General features: G+C 34.6%; 1 non-coding gene across 1 annotated transcript; it reads right to left on the bottom strand.

Moving 5' to 3' along the window:
• Positions 1-6,632: 6,632 nt before the first annotated feature.
• LOC112520570 lies at positions 6,633-6,739 on the bottom strand. Its single transcript, XR_003070041.1, has one exon. It is a non-coding gene; the product is annotated as a small nucleolar RNA R71 (small nucleolar RNA).
• Positions 6,740-10,496: the final 3,757 nt, after the last annotated feature.

Below are 10,496 nucleotides of genomic sequence, written 5' to 3'. Positions count from 1 at the left end.
GGGGAGGGGTCAAGTTAAAGGAAAAAACGGTAAATAAATGAAAATTTGAAAAATCACGAAAAAGTATATTAATATGAATGTTAAATTAGCGAGAAAAATATGATCGATTTTTTGATGTAATTAATTTTGCTCGAATTTTGTTTTTTTTGTCTTTTTTCGAAAATTTAGAGTTTCCTCTTGAACCTCGGTCTTTCTAATTTTCTCCCTATTATATATATATATATGTATATATATATTTATATGTATGTATGTATGTATGTATGTAGTATGTATGTATGTATGTATAGATGAGCGATCAAATGCAAACAACCCATATTTGTATAAATTGTGCAAACCATCCTTATCGGTCAATTTTATTGTCTAATTTAATGATTTTTTTTCATGAAATTGTTTAATATAATACTATTCTAGAAGAACTTGTTTCATATATGGTTATGAAATTGTTTTATATAATACTTGTGAAATTTTAATGAAAGTATTTCATGTATTTCTTTAAAATTAATATAATGAAGATGATAATATCCATGACTAACACCCTCCACAATAAATGATTAATTAAGCTCTCATAATTATAAGAAAATGAAAAATTATGATTGGTTGAATGAAGTTTGTACAAATAACATGGTTGCAAAGTTAACCTCCTCTGTATGTATGTATGTATATATATAAGGACCTAATCAAATGAGAACTAGATAGTTTGTGATAACTGTGAGGCCTAATATGAGCCAATTGTTTTAGATAATTAATGTTATTTATTAAAATAAAACAAAGGGTAAATTAGTAAATTATATTGATTATTCAATTTACTTTAATTAGTTTAATATTTCAATTTACTTTAATTAGTTTAATTATTTTAATATATGCATATATATACACACACACACGAACACACATGGAGATGAGCTTTCCATGCTTTATGAAACAAATGATTCCCTTCCAAGGAGATACCTTTAACATAACTCGATCACCTACTTGAAATTCTATTGGTCGTCTCTTCTTATCAGCATAACTTTTATGTTTATTTTGAGCCGCTCTCAGACGCTCACAGATTGCCTTCACCTTATTGGTTGTCTCTTGAACGATCTCTAGAACCGCAAACTGTCTCTCACTTCTAACCAACAAATTGGAGTTCTATATTTTCGAATATACATCGCTTCAAATGGAGCCATTTTGATACTAGAATGGTAATTGTTATTATAGTTGAACTCCACAAAAGGCAGATACAAATCACAAATTCCCACCAAAATTGATAACACACGATAGCATATCTACAAAGGTCTAGGTGGTCCTCTCACTTTGACCATCCCTTTAAGGATGATAAGTCGTGCTTACCTTTACCCCAGTACCCAAATATTTTTGTATCCCATTCCAAAAGTGAGATGTGAACCGACTATCTCGATCTGATACAATAGATAATGGTATGCCATGCCTCAAAACAACCTCGTCTATGTACATTTTTGCCAATTTATCCATTGGCAAAGTTTCCTGCATCGCCAGAAAATGAGCATTCTTGGTCAAACGATCAACAGTCACCAAAATGGTATCATGATCCCTTTAAAGTCTTGGGTAGTTTGGTGACAAAGTCTATCATGATGTGCTCCTATTCTTATTCCAGAATCTCCAAAGATTGAAGGCTTCTGTATAGTCTTTGGTATTCGGCCTTGACTTGGAGACATGTCACACATCTTTGTTAATCATCTCTCTCTCTCAGTGATTTGATGATAATTCCTTTTATCTATTGAAATGTACTATCTCTGTATTCATTTTCAGCGATCATCACCGAGTCTGTTCAGTGATCGCTGAACATGTGTTGTAATTCGTTGAGAGACCAGTATCTTTCAGGAAGACAAAACTCACACCACAGATTTTTCAACGATATCGAAGATAGAAGCTGAAGATAGAGACCAACAAGTTCGTGATCTGAAGCGGTTTTCAGTGATAACAAGCTCGTCTACACAAGTTTGAAATCTACTCAATATTCAGCGAACACTGATAAGACCTCCAACGTCATTCTAGTGTCATCAATCAAATGAATCTTATTGTACAAGATTAGTTTTTGTCTTGTCCTTCTGCACAAAAAGGACAAACCCATACATTTCAAAGTAAAATACTGTATGGAGTTCTATTGTCTCCAACATGCTTACCTACTTTATGAAAGATGAGTGTTCATATACGACCAAAAGACTGTATATCTGCAACAAAGGACAAGCTCACCTCTTGAAGCTGCCTATGTGCTTTGTACCTTCTTAATTGCATTTAATGCAATGTGTATAAATAACTGAGTAGTTCTTCTCAATTTCTGAATCTCAAATCCAAGCATCCTTGCCTTTAAGATCTTACCCACGAAGGTACTCCTCCCTCTATCTCTCTATCTAAGAGAAAGACTTCCACTGTAACAAGTGAAGAGCACAATACTTCTTAACCTATTTCTTGTAGCAAGTCTTTTCTTCTTGCGATCTGTATTTTGTGTGTATCTTTGATTGTTTAGATAATTTATGTATCTTATCTTTTCTGCAAACAATCTTTAAAAATCTATATTGATCTTCTTTATGAATATAAATTTTTAAAAGTTAAAGTTATTATGTTTATATTCATCTTCCCCCCTCCTTCTACAAATTGTTACCTATAAACTCTTGTAGATCCGGCTGGGACCAACAAATAGTATCAGAGCACTGTTTCTTTTTGTATTGTATTGTTGTTTTATTGGTGTTTTATTATCTCTTCTTTCTAGATAATTTATTTACCTTTCAAAATGACTTTGCAAAACATGAGGATAAACTATCACGATAATGTGACCTTCAACATTTCACTGTACTCCTTCTGGCTTAGGGCATCCGCTACGACGTTAGCCTTACCCAGATGGTATTGAAGTTCACAATCATAATACTTAAGTAATTCCAACCATATATGTTGATGCATGTTGAGTTCTTTTTTATCGAACACATCTTCAAGCTTTTATGGTCCGTGTACAGGGTGCACTTCATACCATATAAGCAGTTACACTGATAACTGTAAGGCAAAGACAACTGTTGCAAGTTTTAAGTCGCGGGTCAGGTAATTCCTTTCGTGCTTTTTCAATTGTCTTGAAGTATAGACAATTACTTTCACACGTTGCATCAAGATGTTATGCAAGCCTAATCTTGAATCATCACTATACACTACAAAATCTTCAGACGCTTTAGGCAAGGTTAGTATCGGTGCTTCTTATAACAACTTCTGCAACGTTTTGAATGATATTTTTGAGTCTCGGTCCTTGAAAAATTCACATTCTTCCTTGTTAGATCCATCAATGGGGAGGCAATTTTAAAGAAGTCTCGGATAAACCTCCGGTAATATCCCGCCAAACCCTAAAATTTACAGGCTTCCGGTTTGGCTCTTTGGCGGTTCTCATGTCATCATAGCTTTGATCTTTGCTGGGTCCACCCTCACTCCTTCCCGAGTCACCAGGTGGCCCAAAAACTAAACCTCTCTTAGCTAAAAATCACATTTGAAAACTTTAACATATAATTTTTTTTCTCTCAACACCGTCAAGACTTCACGGAGATGTCTATCATGTTCCTCCTTATCTTTGGAATAAATGAGGATGTTGTCGATAAACATAATCACTGACTTTTACAAGAAGGACGACAAACTCGATTCATCAAATCCATGAAGATCGCGGATGCATTGATTAATCCAAACAGAATAATCATAAATTGATAGTGGCTATATCGCATCCAAAAGGCAGTTTTCGAAGCACTTTCACATCTTACTCTCACTTGGTGATACCTGAAGCATAGGTCAATATTTTAAAGCATTCCAGACCTTGAAGTTGATTGAAAAGGCCACCGATTCTGGGAAGAGGTACTTGTTCTTCACATTCACCTTGTTCAGTTCTCGATTGTCGATACACATATGCATGAAGCCGTCTTTCTTGTTCACGGACAAGAAAGGAGCTTCGTAAGGAGAACAACTCGGTCTAATAAGTTCTTTATCCAACAAATCTTGTACCTACGCCATAAGTTCTTTCAATTCTGTTGGAGATAATTGGTGAGCCTCTCTAAAAATTGGCACCACCCATGGAATAAGGTCGATTTAAAACTTCGCTTGACGTTCCAGTGTTAAGCCAGGTAAATATTTGGGGAACACGTCTAGAAACTCCCGAAATATCTTCATCTCTTTCTAGATTTCTCCTTTCCCGACTAAGTGATAAGTGTTAATTTATTAACCTTATTACATCATTTTCTTAATCATTTTCACTTGTTTTATTTACCCATTAGTGTCCTAAGTGAGTCTTTTTATGTCATATTTATATATTAGTGGTAATATATCATATCTAATGTTAATTCTCTATTTATGCAGACTTTTGATGATTTTTGGGCCAAATCCTGCAGCAGTCCTGTAGGAGCATGTGTGGTAGAGTCCTATAGCACCAGTCCATGAGCTGCACCTTTTGTCTGGGCCGAATTTCCTTGGGCTGCTCCTTTGAAGCTGCTGGGTCTAAGGCTTTAGGCATGGTCAAAGCCCGTTTTTGAAGACCCTTTTGTCCTATTAGATGACCCTCTTGTGCAAGCTTCCTTAGCCTATAAATAGGAGCTTAAGACTTTGTTTTTAAACACACTTACACACTTTTACACACAATACCTTTGTGTTAATACCATTGTTCTCTAAATATTTTAGCTTTCAGTTTTATTGCTTTCGGTTTTCTTGCTTCCAACCAAGAACCGAGTTTGTGAAGTGAAGTTGTGATTACATTCTTAAGTTTTAATTCAAGTGCTTGTATTTAATCTTCATCTCATTTCTGTTCTTGCTTTCAAGTTATAAACGTTTTTCGACTTTCGTTACAAAGTTGAAATTAATCGATCTCTGTTGCTTTACATTGGATTTCATCCTTTGTGGCTCACGATTAATTTTTGTAGACTAAATAATCTGTTTCCAAGTGTTTGCAAGTAACTCTTCACTTTTAGTCACCAAACTTGTCTTGCAAGTTTGGTAACTTGGAGTGAAAGTTTCTCCCAAGTCTTCTCTTCTTTCCATGCTTTCAATTGTCACTTTTTAGTAATCAATTATTTACTTTATGTTTAGTCTTTACTCTATGTCTTAGAATAATCTTAATTAGTAAGTATTTGTTTCTTAGTAATTTCATTTCAAGCTTTTATATTTCACTCTTTACTTTTCTGCATTTTACTTTATTGCAATTTACTTTTCTGTATTTTAATTTCCAGCAATTTACTTTCAGTCATTTATATTTCTGTCATTTAATTTTCAGTACTTTAAATTCCAGTATTTTAATTTCTTGTAATTTAATTTCTTGCAATTTACTTTCTGCAATTTATTTTTCCGTATCAGTTATTTATTTTTCAGTCCTTACATCCTTCGAGAGAAGAAACCGAGCGATGATGGGCGAAACGCCTTAGCTTGGGGTGTAACGGGAAATGAAGACCAAAACCGATGTGAAAGTACAAAGATGTCTTATTAGTATTATAGTCTACTATTTGTTTCAGGTGCTTAATATTTCATTTGAGGATTACATTAAAATTAATTAACAACTGATTTTGTGTATAAAAATGTATTGACTTTCAAAACCTGAGGTAATAGGAGAAGACTATAAATAGCTTTAGTATCTGACAAATGCTATACTCCTACGGTGTAGGATGATAACACTGTGTTGTGCTAGGATTCACAACGTCTAACATAAATGATATCGTATCGATATCACGTTGACCGGTGTGTGCTCTTGGGAGGCCGTCTGACCCGATAGTTGATGTTGTGACAGTTATATAAAATCATTTATTGATTTTAGATAATTGTGACARGAATGCTATGTCACCTTTTTGCTGAATCATTTGTTTAATGTCTTAATCAACTGTTGCAACCTGTGGTTCTTTTTAAGACTGATATTTTCTTAGTTGTTAATCAAACCTCCCAATTTTAGATAAATCAAATCCCTCGTTTCGCCATCTGAAATTTGTTTTTATAGATTGGACTTTTGACGAACTTTACAAAGCTATCTCTGTGAGAACGATATCTGGTACTTAACCATTATTACTTGTTACAAGACGACAGTAGTTCAAGGTGTATACTTGCGTCGAGTTCTATTTTTGTGTTGAAATCTAGGTTGAATAAACCGACAAGCAAGTTTTTGGCGCCGCTGCCGGGGATAGCACGCTAAAGTTTTTCTTTTAAAGTAAAGTTCATAAAAGCTAATTTTTCTATCATCTGTTACTATTATAGAGAACATCATACATATTGCTGATTCTCGGGATAGAGGAATCATAGACTATGTTATTCCTGTTTTTAGTCAATTAAATTTAGGAATACTAAGGCCACACATTAAGGCAACTCGCTTTGAGCTCACACCTGTCATGTTTTATATGTTGCAGACTAATGGCCAGTTCAGTGGTTTTCCATCTAAAGACCCTCATTTACACTTAAAATCTTTAATAGAAATAACTGATTGTGTTAGACCCCACAATAGATTGTTTTCTTATCCTTGGAGTGTCTGATGATGCCTTAAGGCTGAAGTTATTTCCATTTTCTCTTAGGGATAGAGCAAAATTATGGTTTACTCTTTACAACCAAATTCTATAATATCTTGGAATGACCTTGTAAAGAAATTTTTGAGAAAATATTTTCCTCTCAACAGGAACGCTGAATCCAGAAATGAAATATGTTTGTTTAGACAAATGGATAATGAAGCAACACCTGATGCTTGGGAAAAGTACAAAGAGTTGTTGAGAAAATGCCCTTACCATGACATTCCTTACTGTATCCAACTAGAGACGTTTTACAATGGTTTAACAATTGTTGCTAAGCAAATGCTTGATGCTACTGAAGGAGGAGCTTTCACAACTTGTACTTATAATGATGGGTATGACTTGCGTGAGAAAATTTCAAATAATAATGGATATTGGGCTGATCCACATGTATTAATACAAAATAATACAGTTGGGATACATGAAACAGATGCATATAATGCATTCACAACAAAACTCACATCTATAACTAACATGATTAAGAATATGAATGTTAGCCCAGATGTGCGAACTGTTGATGCAACATCGTATCCTACTGTCAGTTATATAGCATGTATGTTATGTGGAGGAGGTCAACCATTTGATCAATGTGTATCTAACCCAGAGTCAGTTAATTTTTTTGAAAATCAAAACAGGGGTTGTTATGATTCTCAAGCTTACAATGCAGGGTGGCAACAACACCCAAATTTTTTCTAGAATGCTCCAACCTTGAATGAACCTGTTGGTTTCCAACAACAACATCAAAGTGATTCCTACAATCACCAACCCAATTTTTACCAACACCCTACCCAACCGATTTTCAACCAGCAAACAAGTTTTCAACAACAAATTCATCAACCCACTTTCCAAAATACAACATATCAGCCTGTTGATTCATCTACTTCCTTGGAAGCAATGATGAAAGGGTTCATAACCCAAACTCAGGCTTCAATCAGAAACCTTGAAAAACAGGTTGGACAAGTAGCTTTGGAAATGAGACAAAGACCTTTAGGTTTTTTACCTAGTGTTACAGAGATACCTTAGAGAGGAAGAAAAGAGGATGTCAAGGTTGTGACATTGAGGAGTAATAAGACTTTAATAGAAAATCCTCAAAAAGAACAAAAAGAACCAAGCAAAGGAGAGCCTGAAAAGAAAACTGTGGTACCAGATTCTGTTACCCCAATACTATCTCCTGTTACTACCATTCATATGAACCAGTCAGATAGTATTAGTGGACCTAAACTCATAGTTAAGCCCATTGATATTACAACCATTCCAAAAAGATCAGAATTTCCATTACTATTTTCTGATGAACCCAAGAAAACCCAGGCACCCAAAGAAAGTATTGTAGTGGATGTCACAATCTGGTGGCAGTCCCACAATAGCTGTCCAGACCAGTCCTATAATCCCTTGTAGAACTGAATCAAAATCCATTGTAGAACCACCTTTGAACACCATTTCAGCACCTACTCTTCAAAAGACTACTTCTCATACTGCAGTCACTCCTTTTATTCCTTATCCCCAAATGTTAAGGAATCAAAAGGAAGAATTACAATTTAGAAAATTTCTTGATGTTTTTAAACAGTTACATATAAACATACCTTTGGTTGAGGCTGTTGAGCAGATGCCAAGTTATGCAAAGCTTCTAAAAGACATTTTGAGTAAAAATAAAAAGTTGACTGAGTATGATACTGTAGCTTTGACTGAAGGGTGTAGTGCTTTGTTGTCCAGTAAAATCCCTCCTAAGCTGAAAGATCCTGGAAGCTTTACAATCCCTTGTTCAATTGGAGAAAAAGAAATAGGAAAAGCCATATGTGACTTAGATGCTAGTATAAACCTCATGCCTTTATCTATCTTCAATACCCTAGGCATAGGTGAAGCTAGACCTACCGCTGTGACTCTACAATTAGTTGATAAGTCCATAGCCCATCCTAAAGGAAAAATTGAGGATGTTTTAGTTCAGGTTGATAAGTTTATTTTCCCAGCTGATTTTATCATCCTAGACTTTGAAGCTGACAAAGACATTCCCATTATCTTATGAAGACCTTTCCTAGCTACTAGAAGAACCCTGATAGATGTACAGAAGGGAGAGTTAACCATAAGAGTCCAAAATTAAAAAGTGACTTTTAATGTTTTTAATTCCATTAGGTACCTTGATGAGAGTGACAAATGCTCCCATATTTGTTCCATTAGATTTTTGACTCATGAGAAAGAAGTAAAGGACATACAGAGGAAATGATTGAAGCATAAACAGAGAGAGAAATATTCCAACAAGTTGCTCCAACTAACAAATATCTCAACCTCGGTCCTACAACAACATTCTAACTCTCCTACTCAATCTGAGTAGGACAGGTTCTGCCTTCTTACCATACTCTGTGTTTTTATGTTTAACTTGTGTTTCTCTATTTATTGTTTTAAAATATGTCAGTGTCGGTATTGTTGTGATCATAAGAGACAGTCCCTCTCTTATATGTTTTTGTGTCCTTTTCATTTAAAATGATTATACCATGCTTATGCTTGATTATCTTTGTTTTTCTATTTCAATAGTGCTTAGCTTTGAGTCATTTTATTTTTAAAATGATCAAGTTACACTTGTGATTAATCATCTTTGCCTTTTTGTTTCAATCTAGAATTTTGGGCACTGATTTTAGTAGCATATATTATTTTGGCCATCTATGCACCAAAAATAGAATAAATAATGAAGTTGTTGTACAAATGATTGAATTGATGCCATAGCCACAATAATCCGAAGCTTACCTATCTTTGTCTTTAATTAAGTCTCTAGAAACAGCCAACCATTCTCAAAGCTTTACATTGATTCAATTGGGGCTTCATTTCAATTTGGCCAAATTTGTAGCCTTGATACAATCACAATGAGGACATTGTTTTCTTAAGTTTGGGGGAGGGTCTTAAAAGCACCAAACACTATAGAATTCATGAAACATATGCACTAAGACCAAAAGACAAACAAAGAAACATAGTTCCATGTCTTGTGCATACAAAAGAGTGTCAAAGTACACCAAAAATGTTTGAAAAGGACCAAAGTGTCCAAACATACCTCAATATGAGTTGCATAGCAGTAAAATTGTGTTATGGAGTGAAAAAGTGAGATGAGGTAAAAGGCATGCATTGAAAAGAAAAAGCCAAATGCAAAACCCAATTCAAAGTCTCAAATTCTTTGTTGAATCTAGTATAGCAACAAGAAATGTAGGCTAGCTTATGGTTTGACAATATGAAAGATTTAAGTTTGGGGGAACTAAGTTTATGAAGCGCTATGGATATCAAGCATCAAGTCAGGAGTAGAACACTTCATTTTTAAAATTTCAAAAACATGCATACTTTGGCTATTGAATATTTATGCTCAATTTTTTTAGTTTATGAGAAATTTGAGTCTTTTAATTTGTCATTTTCTGTTGTTTGGGGACAAACAACRATTCAAGTTTGGGGGTGTGATAAGTGTTAATTTATTAACCTTATTACATCATTTTCTTAATCATTTTCACTTGTTTTATTTGCCCATTAGCGTCCTAAGTGAGTCTTTTTATGTCATCTTTATATATTAGTGGTAATATATCATATCTAATGTTAATTTTCTGTTTATGCAGACTTTTGATAATTTTGGGGAAAATCCTGCAGCAGTCCTGTAGGAGCATGTGTGGTAGAGTCCTATAGCACCAGTCCGTGAGTTGCACCTTTTGTCTGGGTCGAATTTCCTTGGGATGCTCCTTTGAAACTGCTGGGTCTAAGGCCTTGGGCCTGGTCAAAACCCGTGTTTGAAGACCCTTTTGTCCTATTAGATGATGTTGATCATCTCTCTCAGTGATTTGATGATAATCCCTTTTCACTTATACATTGTATTTATGTTTCTGTCTTTTCAGTTCCAGCGATCATCACTGAGCCTGTTCAGTGATCGCTGAAGAACTTGTATTGTAATTCAATCAGAGACAATGATACTTCAAGAAGACAACACTCACACCAAAGAACCTTCAGCCAAAGTCGAAG

This window comes from Cynara cardunculus (assembly GCF_001531365.2).
Source record: "Cynara cardunculus var. scolymus isolate 2C chromosome LG 10, CcrdV1, whole genome shotgun sequence".
Classification (NCBI taxonomy): domain Eukaryota; kingdom Viridiplantae; phylum Streptophyta; class Magnoliopsida; order Asterales; family Asteraceae; genus Cynara; species Cynara cardunculus.
This window is presented reverse-complemented; position numbering and strand designations above follow the sequence as displayed.